We start from the raw sequence: 20,262 nt of genomic DNA on the forward strand, positions 1-20,262 counted from the left end.
TTTAAGATTAAATTTCGTTCCTCTGTTTAAAGTCAAATACGAAATTACAAACATTACCGACTTCTTTGATTGGGTTCCACAAGGTTCCTAAAACCATTGTTTGTAAATGTAGAAGGCGTAAGAATACCAATGGTTTTCGCGGAGTCGGTATTGCAGACAACGTGACACAAGGTTTCGCAAGATAAGTCTATCTTATGTACTTATATACCTAGGATAAACTGGACGGGCAGTTTATGGAATTTCATGTTTGATACTCTGAAATACCGACTTCTGTAAAAACTGCTGGTTTTCGAGCGCCCTCTGCGATTGTCGAGCAGTATAAATGAGAAAATATTCCTACTATACCCTCAATATATAAGGTGTTCTATTCAATCAGCGATGCTCAAGTACCTACGAGGCGAACGCGAGATGCCGAAAATACTTAGAATTGCTTGCGAGTGGTTTCAAGGCTGACTTTTGCAGCAGAGGGGGGAGCCGTCGAATCTACTCTAAGGTCGCTCCTTAAAGAGTGGGGGAGCCTTTTGAAATATTCAAGATATACTTTGGATTAGTTAGTACATCCGAGAGCTACGTAACAAGTACCAACAAATATGTAAATAATTAATCCTAGTAATGATTACAAATCGCTGAGTTTTGGTGGTAAAGAAAAATGATTAAAACTTTAAGGGTAGATAGTACACGTCTCACGGGACCCATGGGTAGAGAGCTAGAACGAAAGTCCCATTGATCTTTCTTCATAAAAATCTTGAAATCTAAAACTTAAACTAGTAAGCCAAAAACTGACCAATGATCGAGCTGCTCAGGGTGGTTAAAAGTAGCCCAGGACAGTCCAGGATATTCTATGAAGTCCCTTCAGAGGATCATCAGGACGATCTGTGCCTGCTGAAGACTTTGGAGCGAATGATCAGAAGAAGGGAAACCAATTACTGACTTGGTAGATTAATCGAACGAAGAATAATATTCAACAAGTTAATAATATCCATATTCGTTGACTAACAATGACAAATATCAATAATTTGCACAAGTGCATAATGTGTGTGATTGTTATAATTAATATGTGTACCAGAAATTGTTGCTGAGATAATTGTTTTATAGAAAATATTAATTTTTCACTAAATATCGTTCGTTAGATCAGTCTCGAAACTCCGAAATTCTGAACCAACCGAAGAACTTCTCTGACTGGTTCCCTATCTTCCTCGGGACAGTATAAATATCCATGCAAGAGCACAAGTGTCTCACTCGCCGCGGGTCCTCCGGTGGGTGCGAACCTTGCTTGGGATCTTGGAGGGACCACTGGGCCCTGGCCACCTGGACTCCCCTGACCACTGGGCAATTGGCCAGTGATCATCTTGACTGACCAGTGGTCATCTTGAATGATCAGTGGTCATCTTGCCAGCCATGGTCATCTTGAATGATCAGTGGTCATCTTGCCAGCCATGGTCATCTTGACTGACCAATGGTCACCTTGAATGACCAGTGGTCATCTTGATTGACCAATGGTCACCTTGAATGACCAGTGGTCATCTTGGATGTCAAGTGAGTTTTTGCTCAAATTTTTTATTTATTTCTTCCGTTACCCCTATTTTGTATGTACTCTGCCCCCTCTATTCTGCTTTCCCTATTCTGTATGAACCTTGCTCCTCTCTTCTGCTTTTCTCTATTTTTGTTTTATTTTGGGCTTTAGAAAAAACATTTCTTGTCTAGTCTATCCTGTGTACTGTGTCTGTATATTTGTTCGCAACACATAAACTTTGTGTATGCTAATAACATAGAATTCTACTTAACCCTCTGTAGTTTTAAGGGAACATCGATTAGGAGTCTTATCATTCTTATCAGTTTCAATCTATATACATTAAAAATACATTTTTTGTTTCCACATTGAGACTATCAATTTTGTCGTATAAGTTATATAAGTTCAATCATTTTCTCATTATGCTCCTAGCTATTTCGTTGATTGAATCGAATCGAATCGAATTGAGTAGAGTTAATCACTAGCAAAGAATGTATTATTTAAGGATTTTAAAAATAAATGCTGTTGAGTCATAGCATTGACGGTCACGCTGATTACTGATTCTTGTTGATCATTTCAAAAAGATTTCTATCAATAACTTCACCCTTATCGGGCAAGGATTGGCTATATGTCGTATTTCCTATCAAGCTTCGCATCTCGACACACTATGACTCGATTTCGTGCTGCCACATTTTTATCGTGGAACGATCTTATCATTAGCGAAGCATTCGATCTACCGTGGATTCGCCTTATTTTTCAAACTAATTTTAAATTCAATCGATGCAGTAGACCGTCTTGAAATTGCAGGTCATATGTATTTCTTTTTCAATCTAATGCATATACATTGTATCATCGGTGAAAAAAGCTGTGTCCTAACGCAAATATCGAAACATTTCGTGCTTGGAACGTCTAGATTTCGTTCTCATGAAATTCTGCTGCGATAGAATCAAGAATTTATGAAAACCTTCAAGGTGTTGTAATTATTGTTTCTCAGATCTAAACAAGCTGAAATTATTTCCCATTTGTACAACGTTGTAATAAACTAGTAGTCATTGTAAGCAATAATTTAGATGCTTGAAATTATTTTTAACATACGCTTCATAATGTCTTAGAAATATTAAGGTCGATATATTCTTAGCGAACAAATGGTAGAATAAAATTTATTATTTAGAAAATTGATTTCATTATTAATTAATTGCATAGTCTAATCTTATTCTCTTTCAATATATTTTTCCATTCCCGGTATAAGTCATTTAATGTCAGAAGCTCAATTACCAGTCTTTGACGTAACAGCGAGATGTCGTGATCATTAAAGTAAAATGTTGATAAGTTACATATTTATTCTGGAGCCAGCAAAATCGAAGAGATAGAAGACACTACTCGAGTGGAATATTTAAACGACACGCCTCTCGTTCTGTTTTCACGTGACTCGACTTGATGCGTGCAATCGAGGGAAGGAGTGTACGCTTGCCAGTTGAATCGAAATTCGATTCGAAGACTAAGGGAAGCGTAGAAAAATGTATGCAGTGGAACTTCCTACGAAGGTGGTCACCTAAGGCTGATCGATCACGTGGAGTATCACTGGACGGTTTCGCGTCCTTGAGAGTAGGAAATGAAATATTCGTAGGCTATGATTTAACTTTTGTGCGGATGTTCAACTAACAAGGGTAGTATGGACTAGGCCAACGATGGTAGATGGCTATTATTTGAGAAATTTCGTCATGAACTCGTCATCAAAGTTTCTATAGCCTCTGAAGGGACCATTGCGTGTGACACACGTGTCTCTTAATCATGCTCTACGCGATCAAAACCATTTTAAGCTACTGAACATTTCAATAATACTTGTCAATTATTTTCTTAATCATTCATGATCCTTCATACATTTATATTATTGCATTTGTGGTATTTCAGGAGCATTCGTACAAAATGTTACAAAATTTAGAAATATACAGGATATCTCGTAATCAGTGATGCAAGTCAACGAATGGTGAGTTCGCAAAAAATCAGTCGAAAATATAAAATGAAATTTTATCTTAAAATGCTTTATTTTCAAAAAATTGAGTTGAAATTTCGATGAAATAGGAATATACCAAAATGAAGCTTTTGGTACTTGACTGGTATGGAGACTCAAGGGAAATGTTCCCTTGCCTCCCATTGGCACAGCTGTGTCTGACTACGGATGCTCTGTTTTCCCTGTCGTGTATTCCTCAAGCGTTCAAAGTTGTATTTCGATACAATACTCGTACCAGAGTCAAAATTTAAAATACTTTCTCTTAGTAAAGATATATGATAAATCGGATTTTATATTTTCGACTTATCCTTTCATATGAAATTACCATCTATTTACTAATGTCACTGGATAGGAGACACCTAATGCATGAGATGTCTTAAAAAATGCAGCACAACGCTGATGGTCTTTCTTCGCGAAAAATGAACTAAACATGTGAAACAGAATTTTGTATACAATGTTACATTTTTAAGGAAATTTGTTTGAAAATTTGTTAGTTGCACCTGTGAGTGCAGTGAGTCTCTGTAGGTATTTCTTCTCGTGTTTGTTTATATTTATAAATGTTGATAAAGCATTATTGCAAGTAGTCAATAGTACTTTCTACTGCATTTTAATATGTTCTTAGAATACTTAATACTTATATCTGTAATGTATCTGTGTAATGTATGTTTCTAAATATAAACACGAACACAAGAAAGGTTATTAATATCTGTGAAATTGAGGCCGGATTAAGCACATGTAAGTATATTCATTGAATTTTAAAACTTGCTTTCACAACTAGTTTCTAGGTATTTTGAAGTTATTCGAACAAGTACGGTAGAGTGATAGACCAACAACTTGAACTCGCAAATGTAAACTCGACAATGTTCGTTGTACACATAGCCCACTTGATATTCTAGAAAATAGGTCGCAATATAAACCTCTCTGTATTGAAAAATTTTGCTGCCAATCATATATGCCCTTTGATTAAGTTTCATCACGGATTTAAAGTCTTTTAATTTTCATTAAATAATGGAATTTCCTTGTATTTCGAATATTAAAAGTTAAGTATCAAATAAATTCAGCTTTGCTATTTGAACGATTTTAATATTGAAAAATGTTTAAATACAACACATTGATTACTATTCCATAGTATTAATTAACCTTTTTAATTTATTTTTCTGAGCAATGTGTTCTTTTCTCTCTTGTCCCGTTATTAAGTTTTAACTATTCGTCGATTTCATAGAAATAAAAATGTATTTTATGCTTTTGGAGCTTCACTAGGAAGATTTGAGGTCTTGAATAGTGTTCCAAGATAACACAGTAGTTGAGTCGGTGTCTGTGATTGTAGTTTACGCGTTTCGCGATCGATAATTTGAAAGCTATCGAAAGATATAACCGTAAAACGTTTTATTCAGTAATAAAAGAACTACTTTGAATTACGACTTTATCGGATCAAAGTATTGGCAGAGATATATTCAAATTAGAGTTTTTATAGGTGACAGTTTTATCATAAATGAAATTTTTCTCAAGTTCCTATCTTTGAAAGATTCATTAACGATAGTTAGACAGAAAAAGAACTATCTTACCGATTTCAGTGATCTTGAAGTATGTTGTCAGGGACGCAATTTTGAGTGATTTTTTCCTATATACAGGGTGTAACAAATACAGCCTCCGATATTTTCATAAGTAGTAGGAGGAGATCCAAATTGGGTCACAAAATGTCTTGACGTAGTTGTCGATCTACCTTCGTCCTGCAATAATAATGACTTAATGTTAACACATCTATATGTTAAACTAAAACTTAGAGGATTCTGTAGTTTAACAGGTGCATTGAAGGGTAGAAATAGAGCAAAAAAAATTTAATACATCTTGTATCTTTTACGATTTAATTTTTGATGTTTGATGATCGATAATTACCCAAAAGTATCAATACAGTTTTATACTTTAATGTTAAAAAAGGCAATTATAGGTAATATCAAAGTTGATTTTATTGTTAGATAATGCATCATATTGGAGAGTGGTTTTGAGCAGGACGTTATTTTATTAATTAATTATTGAAAATTGATGAATGCGTATATACATGTATCGAAACGAAGAATTAAAATTTGTATAGACTCATAAATAAAGAAGAAAGATTGTCAAACGTGATGCAGATGTCAATTAACAGATGTCAATTATTTCTTTGGGTATCCAACGGGTATGGATATATTCGTAAAATATGAAACACATTTTGATTCGATACAATATTGCTCTGGTATCAAACGAAGGAACATCGGTGTCGAATATTGCTACCAAGTATATTTTCTTTCAATACTTCTCTATATTTCCCAATGAGTATTTTACTATCGAATTATTTAAATATCATCAATAGTATCGGTCTCGATCCCATCCCTAGATTTATGCAAATCGATTTTTAGATCTATTACACGAGAATCCTCCTTTAAGATAAATGTCCCAGTAACTGATTATATTCCGATACATAAACACTAACGTTAATTTTATTCAATTTCAGGCTTAAATTCTAACGTATTAACCACCCCTAATTAAAAATACAAACAACAGTCACAAAGCACTATCCTCAGTCTCCGAGACCTCATAAAGTATCAAGACACACAGTTTCAGGTTGTTTAGTCACTGGAACCTTTGACATCTTAAGTCTTCAGATATTCCTATACTCACCTTAATTTATATAACATATATATAATATACACAAAGGATATATGAACCCTTTGAATTCTCCACTTACCGAAACGCGGCAGGTTTTGTTTATAAATCGACCCTGGTAAGATTCCAAGCGTCGCAGTTGGCGCGCCTGCCTAATGAGCGTAGGGAAGAGGTGCGCGTGTCGTGTGCGCGGTGGACAGAGGCGCGCGTGTCCGCCTCCTGTCAGAGCTGTCCGTTCGTATCGCCGCAGGACGACTTGTCTCCGCGGAAAAGCCGCGTATAGTGGTGGCGGTAGCTCGCGGCTCTCCCGAGGCACCGTTCCTTCGTCCTCTTCATTCTCCTGACGGCGTTTCGCGCACAATCGATAGCCAAACGGTGCGTCAATCACGCGCCGCGGCGTACACGTGCACGGCACGGAACGCATCGGTGGTACACGTGTCCGTCGTCGTTGACAGGTGGACACCATCGCGATGCTGCATCACCTGGGCCCGCGGCTCTGTGCACCCTCGCGCGACCCGTAACCCGGTGAACGAAGGGACCCCCTCGTCGCGGCGAGCGCTGGAATCGATGCGACCAGGATCTCGAATAATCGTCGACAGCCAGCGGACCTGTGCGATACGCGAACTGGATTACGGGCGACTGTACAGGATAACCTGCTCCTGGTTCACGTCGTGTCCCCCTGAGCTGCTGTCGTAACGGGTGAGTGTTTACTCTGGGGCTTCCTAACCCTTAAATACCATACGTTGAACAGGTAGCTGTTATAGGGGGACTCAGAAGTGTTGTTTATTGCAAGTGTACAGTGATGTACACTTGCACAGCTGACTCTGGTGCTAGCCATGGTGAACGAACGGTACACGGAAGCACACAGTGTTGCGTGTGTATGTACTTAGTGCGGAAGCTTGCTCTTTTGAGCATGGCTAGTACTAGAGTCGGTTGTGATACTTTCAAAGAGACGCAACTCGAAGAAGTATGTTTACTAAAATATAGGTACTCTAGGTTCAACAGTTTTATGGTCGTAATTTGTGAACCACGTTTCTTGAGTTGTGACTTTTGAAGCGAGCGTGCGATGTGTACGAGCGGCGAATCAAGATCGAATTGAAGTGAAAGGTACTGTGACATCATGAGTAGTGAAGAAAGGGGAATAGGGACGAAGTAAAATTAGGTGCTGTCTCAGACGTACTATAATAGTTGAGGGTTAATTTAGTAGTGCGCAGGTGGGAGTTCCTAAACGTGTCTAACGCTATCGCAAACGTACACGACAGGTTCAATATACATGTAATTACGTTTCTTCGATGTCGTTCTACGATGGCGCGTATAGAAAATCTTAGCTGTCGCGATCGTTTGCCTCTGCGGAGCGTGTGTAGTAGTGTGTCAGAGATTTTTTGTTTCTTGTTGGAAACTGTGACGCAACCCTGCGTGACGTCAGCGATGCGTGACGAATTCTTTTTCGAATATCTCTTGTTTGGTGAAGTGCGCAGTGAAGTCGAATAGGTTATGGGGTGGTTGAGTGTGCGCGTATAGTTACTCAGTTTTGGCGGGGTAATGGCGAAATGGAGTCCAGGAACCTTACGCTGTTTGGTGTAATTATGGGTAATTAAAGTTTGCTTTCTTTGCATAATTTCTGAGGGTTATTTATTAGAGAGGATAGAAGTATGGTGTAATTTGGTGCAACGATATTTTTGTCGAATGAGGGACTGTAGTAGCATGGTGAACATTTTTAAGGACGCTGGCTACTTTATTGGGCCATAAAGTTGTCGAGTGGACGCGGCTCCTATTATTATGACCAGCGTCTATTACGAGTCCAGTGGACGTCTAAAAATACGTTTGAAGGTTTTTTTTCCCGATTAAATTGAACGATAAGAAGTATTGTTGTTGTAATTTCAATTCGTTATCGGAGATACAGTTTTTTCATTTTAACAGTAGATGATGGTAGTTAGTATACGAAAATAATTTCATTTATTTAGCTTTTAGAGTATTATATTCTATGTTATTATGAAGTTTAGTATAATAATGTATATGGTTGTTGCAATTGTTACTTTTTACAATAGAATGGAGTATATTTACATGAAACTGTCTTGCAAGGATCCAATTCCCTGTTCCGAGAAACTTACGGCTGCTTTGTGTTTACAGAGAGATACCTTTAATGTAGGTACGCTCTGTTTACAAACACTTAAAAGACTATCGTCTTTCTTTCATATTATACTTATCTGTTTTACGCACGGCAGTTACATTTTTAACATTGTAACTTTTTTTTTAAGAGAAGTTGACCTTGAATCGTAAAGTCATAGTGAATCTTGTGGACATGCTATTTAAAACAGATTTCTACAAAAATGTTGTAAACTGACATAAGTCATATTAATCTTTAACCCATATTATTACTCTTTTCTTCAGTATGAATTAAATGTGACACAAGTACAGAAATCATAAAATATTTTTAGGACATAGGAGAATATGAATCGTCGAGAATATCAGATACAAGAGACAACTCTTTAGCTCAAGGGGCATTTATTCGAAAGGGCAAAGTTGAATGGGAACATTTTTTTACAGTCACTACACATATGTAGTATACTTCCGGTATGTTCCCACTGACCTAATATTATCGTATTTACATTCAGTGTGTTATGAAAAATGTTTTACCGAGGTTTTGAAAATATGTTCATCCATAAATTATTACTACCACGAACAAATGAAGCGATTAATACTTTATAACTATTTCTTCTAGTTATATTATTAATAATTGCTTACTAATTTTAAAAACAAGTTTCTTTTTTAAACTAACAATGCTGGTATTGAACCTTCATCACGAATGTCGCGATGAAAGGTTTATTTCGGGACGTTCTTGCTATCTACGTATGTATCTCGAGTTGTATCACGAGGATCACGCTGTTGCGCGTGTTTTTGGCGGTTTACCTCACAGTCGATACTTAACGGGGGGTGACTAACCTGCAAGGTTGTTTCGTGAGTAATCGGGTCGAAGTTCAAAGCTCCCACTGTCGTTACTCCTACACCCGTAAAATTGTGGGATTCCATTATGTTAATAGAAAGTGAGGACAGTCGTAATGAACGAATTAATATGCGCTGAGAGATGGAATCAACGATTTCCTCATGAAACGCTACCCTTTGCGTGCAGTACTTTCAAAGGAATATTTTTAAGCTTAGGACCTTTTGATGTATATACTGAGTGCTTTTTATCATTCATTTCCACGTTGATTTGTTTATTTGGAAAGTGGTCCAAGCTCAGTTTTGAAAAAATCGATAGTCTCTTAATAAGGCTGAAGAATATTTTTATTCAGTCTTTGTTTAATATTAAGTAATTTGTTTAATGTTTTGTATAATTTTTATTTTAAGTAATAGTAGTCTAAAAAGGCACTGTTTTTAATTTCATACATACTATTAACTTCAAAAGTAATTTCATAATCATGAATACTGATTTATTAATAGCTGGTAATAATCAAATATTAATACTTTGCGCCGTGTGTTTGCGGACAGTTGCCCGAATTCATTTGCAATTAAATAGTCTCGTCTACAAAGGGTTAATATCAAAACCAAACAAATATTATCTGAGTATGTATTATAACAATAAATTATAATTTATTATTTTGCATTTTATTATGTTATATGAGTTATTATTGTTATTTACTATTACTAATTTCAATTTCGCACTCATTAGCATTTAGATTATTTTTAACTTTGCATTTTTTCTATTCAAGAACATTAATTTCTCAAATTTCTTTCATTATCAAGTTATCAATAGTAAACATTTTTTGAATATGTTCCTACAAATTCGTCTTGAGATGTTCACAATCTGTAATTCGCATTACATTCCCGTTAATTACTAATTGCTTGAAAACAAAAAAGACTTCTGACTACGCGCTGCAGACTGCAGCTTGTTAGAAGCTGGTTACTGCACTCGTTCGTAAGCTCCTAGTTAAAGTTCAGCAATGATAATTACGTCGAAGATAAATAGAGTGCTTCGTGTACACATGAGACTTGTTGACATTATGCTACATTGTTTTCCGAAATATTTCATCACATTTCGCGTTCATTTTTCAGAGAAAAAGTCAAAGGCAACTTAACCTTGTTTCAACTTCTTTCTCGAATTTTTTTAATTAAAAAGAGTGTGAGAGTCTACTGAGTCTGAAGATAAGAAATTGAATAAGAACGATATGATCAAATAATTTATAGTATCACTAAACTAATACATGAATGTTTAACATGTTTGTGCTGCTCGTGCTAATATAACAAAATTTAAATAGCGTAGCGGAAATAAAATAAATTTGAAGAATTTTTATTTTACTAGAGGAAGCACAATGTATTGTATAAACAATACCCGACAGGTTTGCATATAGACAAACTTTTCATCGTCACTATTCTGTATGTATAGTATTTCGATAGAATATGGCGTTGATACATTGCAAATTTTCTCGATGCATTACTTCGTCCAGGTTTATGGTTCTGTAAACTTCTCGAGTCCTCTCAACGCGTGTGCATCGATCAAACGTAGATGCACACGCATATAGATGACAGATTCGACAATACATTACATTCGATTCGAGCCTTGACACTTTCCACCGTATCGTTCGACGTTGATATCGATCTTTCCTACATTATTTAACGACACCCTACGTACGAGTCACACACTGATTGCTTCTGGGTAATTTGCTTAATTGTATATCGATTCCACCTCGTGATTCTTCGCTGCTGTCCCACCCCCGTAACGCCCAGTTAACATAATTATTGCGACCTATATTTGCTGTAAATCGTGGTTTAGAAAATTCAAGTTTGTTTTAAAAATTTCAAGGATCGTATCTTCGCCAAGGAGTTTGCCATAGATAGTGTAAGTTCGATTGTATTGTTCGTAATTGCTGGTGTAATAAGCGTGTTCGTTTCGAGTGTAAAGCTGACAACGTAGAAAAAATTGCTTATGCGAGCCTGATATTGAATAATAGGACAAGTTTGGTATGTTGGAATCAGTTTACAAAAAAGTTGACTCTTTTCCATGCTTTGCAGAAAATTGTATCGTCCGATAGAATGTTAATCCCACAGCAAGAAAACTCATAAAATCAATAAAATAATAATTTTTTAGTGGTTTTTGGCACTCAGAAAAATTGATTAGTGAAGTTTTAGATATTGATTCATAATGCACTTCGATTAAAAATAATCTTGTACAAGATTATATTAATCTTGATTACGTTTTGGTTGAATCTAATATAAAACTAATTTTCGTAAAATTATAGTATTCAATTAAAGCATAGGTCTTGATCAGTATATTTTTCTTCGCAATGTTCATCCTCATTATAACACTTGGGTTCAGTCTCTATTACTATGGATAGTTCAATGGAGCTTCTAAAGGGATCCTCTTAAAGTAGAGAGGCTTAGAGCGAATTAAAATTACGCCGTGAAAAGTGCACACAGCGAAAAGATAAAGGGAATTACACCCTGGTCACAATTAAAGTTTTACTTTTATCGTTCGTATTTCAATATTTTCCATCGCTATTTGAGGACACGTAGAAACGAAGGGAAATGTAATTTTTTCCTTGGCTTTCGTAGGTAAAAACTGATACGTAAAAGGTGATTTATAGACGTGTCAGTGTTTCAAGAAATGTGCAAATTTATTATACAGAATGACCTAGAACCTGTGCTATGGTTAGAAATGTAATAATTTTACGTGAAAAAAATACCACAGTTTTCTCGTTTTAATTTTTTTTGCGTGAAATATAAAAAATAAGCTATTTTTTTTACATTTAAGGGATAGGCGAAGTTGTATTTGTTACAATTGAAAAATACTGCAATCCATTATTGTATTTAAGTATTTTATATACTAAGGACTGGGGTATTAAAATAGCGGGAAATTCAAAAGGGTATCGACAGTGTATTTGTCTTGGAGTGCAAAGTATTTTTTTAGTAGACTGTAAATATGTAAGAGACATTTTAACGAATATAATTGAAAGAAAGTAGGTAATGTATGGGCAAAAAATTGGGGGAATTTTGAACGTGTGTATTGAAATAAAAAGAATGAGAGCATGATTCATCTTATGAAGACAATCTAGCGTGTAGATTCATCTTCTGAAACACCTATATACGTCTATGAATCGATCAATATTTCTTTTGAGATCCCCGTCGTCTATGATAAAGGCAGTCGTGGTTATCTTCGTTTGAAAAACGGACCGTTTGGTACAGTTGCATGCTATATTGCTCCCAGAGGAGTGATACTGCCTGAGAAATTTCCGCTTCTTGACAAGGTCAAATAGCCTATTTCGTCCGTGAGAACCGACGGTGATATTTTCAAGACACTTTCAAACTGTTTATTAATACTTTTGATTTCCGTAAAGATCTATTCCTTTTCTCAAGGTAACGATCTTCTTTGGTACATATTTTGCTTTACCCAGATTCATACTATATTCGTTTTTGTGTTTAATTTTTTATGTGTTTTATTTGTTCATGTTTAATTAACAAATTGAGTATTAGGAAGTATACAAATATTCGAATCTTTCAATTACTTTAATAAATTGAATTAATTCTGAAAAACTACTCCATATATTTTTTACACTTTTTGTTTAGTCTTATTACACGTTTTAGTACATATTCATCTACTCTACAGTAGGTCATATGTCAAGTTTTAATCAAGCGTGAAAAGTATTATAAATATTCTCTAAACTGTTTACACATATGTATAAGAGCAATAATCGATCAGCTACTTTGGTCCATTAGTTAGGCTAGATAATAAACGACTCTCAGTATTCTATATTCGGAGATTAAACTTTAAAAAATTGTATAGCTTCTAACTCTAAAACTTTGAAATTAAAATTAGCCTTTAATTACAAAGAATAAAATATCCTGTCCCTGAAACTCGAGAAGAGAATTATTCGTAGACCAAGTGATAACGTGAAATAGCCGATCGATAGCTGTTAATTAGTGTCTTAGGTCAGTATTCCAGAGCTCGCTATCGTTCCTATAAAGGTGCCCCACATTCTTTGTAATAGCTCGCATATTGACATTTTCATTAAGAAGAGTCTCTCATTAGGCATTTGAAAACTTAGAGAAGTAGATCAGTGGAGCAAGAATGAAAATAGTCAGACATTGAAAAACATAAACACTGACAGAATAGTTTGTATATTAGCTTCGTCTTTTCCTCAAGTAGTATATAGACAATGGTTATTCGACTGTCCTTTTCAGAGAAAGGAATCAATTTTCTTTTGCACACGTTTAAAGAGCCAAGAGGCAGATGATGTTTGAGACGGGACAACTTGTCAGGCGAGACTTTCTCGCTTCTGGATATACATATAATCTTCGCATTGGGTGTCTAGACGAACTTCTAAAGGCTTTTATAAATTCACCAACTGTCTGTCTGTAACTTTTGCACTCTCGTCAAAGTTTCCATTATATCCGTTACTTGAGTGTACAGAACAACTTCGATTTCTGAGTTCGAAATACGAGATGCAGCAGCATCAATTCTAATATCGTTCCTGCCAAGAAGAATGTAACGACGTGAGATAAGTCATTTCATTAAAAGTATATACTATACTTTTATACTTACACTGGAAATATTTGAATATACTATATATCTACAGTGGACATTGATCTATGTATGGTACGATGGTAATAACTTTAATTTAAAAATGTACGTACATAGGGTATTTCGTTGAAAGTTATGAGTCATGTGTCTAATAAATAAGTTTTTTTTTTGGAACTATGTAACAATATTTATTAAAAACGGTTGGAAATTAGTATTGTTGAAATCACAGAAAATTGTTACATACTATTTTTACTAACTCGTTGATAGACTGCAGATGTTTATATTTTTGTCGTTAATAGACTGCAGATGTTTATGTAAATATTTATTTTCATAAATACAACTCAAGAAGTGGAATTTAATTAAGAACTACTTTCGATCTTCAAATATTATAAAGTATATTTAACTTTCGATATTTTGTACATTTTTGCATGCTATATGCATATTGCACTTTCTTGCATATTTAAATTTCTCATAAATGCATAAAGAAACGCAGTCTACTCATTAAGATTATTGATGTGTTACAAAATTATGTAGAGAAGAATATAAAATTCGCCAGTTACTAATTATTTAATAACAATTGATTATTTCCCATTTATGTGCAAAAACAGCTTATACTTTAAACGATTAAGTAGGCTAAGTTAACAAGCCTGATAAGGTGAGTCGACAGACGGGTTGACTAGACTGATTAGGAGGTCGAGTGTTCATTAAGGATGTAAACATTGCATTACGGTTAACTGATCAGTAAATTATTTGTGAAAAATAAGAAATGTTGTCTTTTATAGTTAAACGTAGTACCTAGTAGTTTATTTCGAACACTGATGATCGTAATGGGCGGATATAGCTTGTTAGCGATAACGACATACTGTTATGCATGTATCATTTGTTAAGGAAATTCCTGTAGTGCTGCATTGGTATCCATTATTGTGGGATATGTATAATGTACAGGCACATATGTACACAAGAACATATTGTTCTCTGGGATCGGTTTCGAAATGGGTACATAATGCTATAGTGTATTATATTCGACATAATAACACCAATCTTGTTTAAATACTGATATTCCATTTTCTAGTATTCTAATTTTATTTGCGAAAATTATGTTTAATGAGCGTTATTAGCACAAGTATTCTATTTATATCCTATTTTATGAAGGAACATCTATTTCTGTCGCAGTCAGAGGAAATAGTATCGAGCATTGATTTAATTAGTTTTGAATGCTTCTGAATTAAATTATTCATAACTAGAACGTTATGAGTAACTGTATTCATATCTAAAAAATTGTGATTTTATGATAATTATTTTTGCTCATTGAAAGTATTGAAATCACTGAAATTATGAGTAAAATTTTACACTTTTTCTATTATATTTACAATACATTAAATTAGGTTTAGTTCAGGTGAAGTAATTTTAATTTGCTTCGATCCATTTAATCTGACCTGCAACTCCATTGTAGTTACATCTGTTTGGTGCTAAATTGACTCGATTTGCTTCTAAGCTAATCTTCTGAGAGTTGTATCGTGATGGTGCTAGTTAAATTAAACTGAATGGAACTCATAGGTGGATAGCATTCTGTTTATAGATCTAGTCGAGAGCGTATGTCGATTTGAGAGGCAAATATGAACATATTAGTTTTTAAAATAAATTAATATGTTTAAGGGGCATTGTACTTACAAGAGTTACTTTTCTTTAAGCAATTGCATATATTTAAATTGCTTAATTAAAAAAATCTTAGGTACATCTCATTAATCTGGAAGGAAAAAATTTAATACAAATTTGGATAACAAGATAGCTACTCATTTGCATGTCATATTTAACATGATAAGTCAACAATGATAATCTAGCAGTTGTATAACAAAACTGAATTTCATTCGAATACCAATCCCTCCAGAGCCATTAATTTTTCCCAGATTTATTTGTAAAATTCTACATCCATTTAAGTACTTCACGACACGAGAAGCGAGATAACGATGATCATTGGACAAAAATGAAAAAAAGTATGTACGGATTTAGCTGCGATTTATTTAGCACCTAAACATGGTGACAAGCGATTCGTCAGTGTACAATAGGCACAGCCGTTTCGCTGGCAATTCAATTAGCGGAAATCGGTCTATTTTGCAAACTCGCATCCACGCCAGAATAAACAGTGACGCGCAATCGATACGTTCGAAGCCGTAACAATGCATTCTCTCTTCTGTTTTCTCCTTTCACCCCCATGCAGCCAATAAAACTGCATCGTGTAATACATTTACTTTTATCCTTTAGTGTTTCCTTTGCTCCCGCCTCGAAGCGAAGATCATTCTCCCTCGAGCACAAAGACGACACCTGAAAAGTATCTGAAAGAAATTCCATCGCGAGGTCTATTGCGATTGACACGATCTCGCACCGTTCATCGATGCATATCAACATAAATCTTGAACCTAGGAGCGTTAGCCATTTGTTAAGGGAGCGATATGGGAAGGGCAGCGGGTCACGCGATAACCCATGCTCCGTTTCTTAAATATCAATTTTCAGTAACTGATTTCGAGGTGTCATGGCCGCGCCTTTTGCTTCGGGAACAGGGAAGAGTACATTCTTTAGATTGAAACGCGATTAGGGATTGGATGATGGACGATTCTACTGACCGCTGGATATCGTTCTGGCTTAAATAGCACGATGTGGTGGTGATAAAGGTTGATAGTGGCTATCTGATTATTATAATGCTACGGTGTGGATTTCTGCTCACTGGAAATGTGGGTCAGAGTATGTTCAATGGTAAATTACTGGCGGGTGTCCTTTATGATGCTTCACTCCGTTTTTGAAATTTAATTTTTATTTGGTTATTGGAGATTTATGAATTTATTTTGTATACGATTGAATTTTATTAGAATTTAACGAAATATAACAAAATGTGTGTAAAAAATTGATAGAGAGGTATATGAGTAATTAATGATGAAGAGCGTTTGTATAGAGACATTTTTAATATTCTCTTACTATATTTTAAAATTTATGGAAATTGAATGGTAGTCTCTTAAATAGCTGATGAAAGTGTTCTCTCTCGTCATTGGTGTTGTTTGTTATGCAAATTTGCAGATTTACCATTTCGTAACTTCAAGTATATCTATATCTACATTTAATGATCGAATTGTTTGTAGATATATGTATGTGTGAATGCACTACTGCATATGTATGTATCTATTCATATTTAAATATGTGATGTAGATGAAGGTATAAATACTTTGAGGTATTATAATACTTTAATGTTTCAATAAATACCTTTATGAATAGAGATTTATTACTGGTTTTATAAGTAAGCGCAATATGTCTCTATTTCTTATGATTAAACAACTACGTTACGATATTGGTTCACGATAAACTGTAGGCACTTGCCGCTGCCACGATATAGCATCTCTATTTTTGTCAACTGGTACTATCGATTATTGCCATAATGTCACAACATTTACCTTGTTAATGTGTCATCGATCACGGGGCAATCTTACACATTTACTGGTTCAATACTCTCGTATTGAGTTAACGTAGCCTCATTAAATTTTCGTTATTTCTGCGCAAATTGCCGATGTTTAATTAACTGTTATTATATTTTTTTCACGATAGGCAGAACTAGTTTCTGTAGTTCTTCCAGGTATCCAAAGCAAGTTATGTTACACAATGGAAGCTCACCATTCGAAATAACAGTTTTAAACATTGTTAATAATTATATTTTATTCGTATTTGGCAAAAACGAATCGAATGGAAATTGGAAAAATGAACGATTAAAACAAAGTCGTTTTTATTTTCTATTTCATTTTTTCTTTATTGAATCTGGCGGCTTTTGTATTGGTTAACCATAAAAGTGTACATCGCGCAGACACGTAATTTGCTTATGCACCGCTAACGAGCACAAAGGATTCGAAATTGTTTTTCATGTTTTGACATTAGCGTGCAGGGGCGTTTGTACTTTTAAAGTTTCAAATAATCGTGATACGATTCGTTGAATATTCAAAGTCATATTCGGTTTGAGAAAATTATGAAATTATTTTATATTTTAACTGAGCAAATGTTTGAACATTCGTAAAGAGATAACTTCGATTTTAATTTCTGCAGGCTCTGTTCCAAGTGAATGCTTTCATTTTAACCAATTTCCTTCAGTACAGTTTTTAAAATCGTTTCAATTTTAAGGTAAATGAGTTTCACGTTTCTTTGTTCAGTTTGCTCTCGAACAGCCTATGAAATTGTTTATTATATGATATAGTTCAAGAGAATTCATTGATTTTTCCACATTCCAAAGACACTTTATCGAGTCATTATCATTTGCTGATAGTAGCTTAACTAGCGATTTACTCTAAAATTTAGAGGTCTACTTGGATACTAAATGTCACGTGTTGTTCGTAATTCGATGCCCCTATTGCTTTTATGACAATTTAATGCTGAGATGTGCGACAATTTCAGGGCTATTTTGTAGGTAACACATTACTCCTTCGTGAACGTTTTCACAATGAAATTCTTAGCTCTAATATCAGGTATTGAAGTCTAAAGTTAGATTTAGAAACAGGTTTAAGCTCGATTTTTGCACTAAAGCATTCATTTAATAAATTAATAATGACATTAGAAATAAAATACTGTTCTGGAAATTGTTCTGGTTTAGTTGCATTTGATTAAAAGAATAGTTCACAGAGAAAGTTTCAATTCGATTTTCTTGGCGACAGGTGACAAGGGGAAGTAATTTTTAATGATTTTTGAAGATCACTCTTTCGGTTCTAAAATTGACACAGAGATACAACGAGAGTTTTGCGTGTTTGACTTACTCAGTGTATTATTAAAGTAAGAGGGTCGCAAGTAGATCGTTATATCCTCACTTTTGTTATTTTGAGCTCTGACGTGGCTAATGATGTACAGCGCGTTTCCATTCAGTCATATGATGATTCTCTTGTTTTAACGCTTGAAGTTTTATACCAGTCATACGAGTCTTGCAACATTTCATTTTGATGCTGAAGGTTAATCATAATTTGAATGTAACCAGGCTTCTATACAGCTTATATTAATAATTTGAGTTAGCGAAAATAAGAAACATTTATTGGCAAAAGATGATGGGAAATTTTATTCATAAAAAAATTAGTCGTTACTCTATATCTAATAGATATCAGAAAAATCATTAATTCTCTTCAGTAACAAACAATAATATAAAACACATTCTAGTTGGTGTTAACTGCGTAATTTAATTATTACTTTTTTTAAAATTTAAACTTAAATTGCTTCATTTTTATACTTTCTTAAATGCAAATATACGTACCAATATTCCATTATCTTTATTTCAGTAAAAGAAGTTAGTAAAATGTCAATTTTTATTTTTAACAAACTTAAAGTAAAATGTACCTGAATTTGATTAACTGAAATAGACATTCAAAGGTATTATCCCTAGGGCCTAAAAAATACTGCAAACTCTAAACGCGACCCTGAAAAAGGCAGCTAAAAAGGATAGTTTCCTTCTCCGATGAAACTATCGCAAAATCATTCGAGAATTGCTCTCGTTCAAACATAATCATGTGGCGTTCGACTAATCATATTTGCACGAATGTCTAAAAAAATATCGTTCGCGACGATGTCGGTCGTCCAGAGTAGACACGAACGGGGAGGCGCATGTCTCTACTCTGCACGATCCTACTATACGACTTCGTTGAACTAGACCCACTAACCGAGACACGTTTCCTATCGATCTATTTCACACGCGTGTAATGTGTACCGTGAGCAAACATCATCGTGCACATACGCAGTCCAGCCCCGTACACCAGGTACTAGCGATACTAGTCGAAGGCATGTCTATAGTCTAGATGGACACGGGGGAACGGCTACGTCGATTATGGCCAAGGATTCAAATTCAGTTCCCGTGGCCGCGAGTCGTGCTCTTTAACCCTTGGATTTCGAATAGTTTTCGACAGACACGAATGCAGGGACAGTTTAACTCATAATAGAATTTCTGTTGCAATTTAGTTTTGAAAAGGAATTATATAGGGTGTTTCATAACATGTGGGACACATTTCGGGAGTCGATTGTATGCCTAAAAAGAAAATGAAAAAAGTTATAGAGACAGGTGTCTTATCTGTTTTCGTTTATGAGATTTATGAGAGTTTATGTGATATAATGAATTTTATAAACAGAGCAAATTCTCTGTTCTGTGTCTCTTTCCATAGACTGTACTTATTATACTTTTGACATTTTGTATTGTATGTAGGGTTAAAGTGACCCTGCATTCGTCGTAGGAGGGCTAATCGAGTTCACGCGCACGCGAATCGACGCTCAAGATTTATCGCGATAATGTAAAGACACCGAAACGCCTTCCGTTCGAAATCGACCACTGCGTGAGCTTATGTCGAGGTGTTAGAGTTAGGCGACGCACGTGTACATCGGGGTATAGTATATAGGGTGTCTCAAAACTGATGGTACAAGTGAAAAGGAGGCGATTCTACATGAAAAATAAGTCGAAAATGTAGAATAAACTTTTTTGATATCGTGTTTCGTTTTCGAGAAAATTCAGTTGGAATTATGAACGAGTGCAAGTGTACGGAAGTACAGTTTTGGGTGCTTGAAGAGTACAAGGGGCAGAAGGAA

The sequence above is a fragment of the Calliopsis andreniformis genome, chromosome 3 (assembly GCF_051401765.1).
Source record: "Calliopsis andreniformis isolate RMS-2024a chromosome 3, iyCalAndr_principal, whole genome shotgun sequence".
Classification (NCBI taxonomy): domain Eukaryota; kingdom Metazoa; phylum Arthropoda; class Insecta; order Hymenoptera; family Andrenidae; genus Calliopsis; species Calliopsis andreniformis.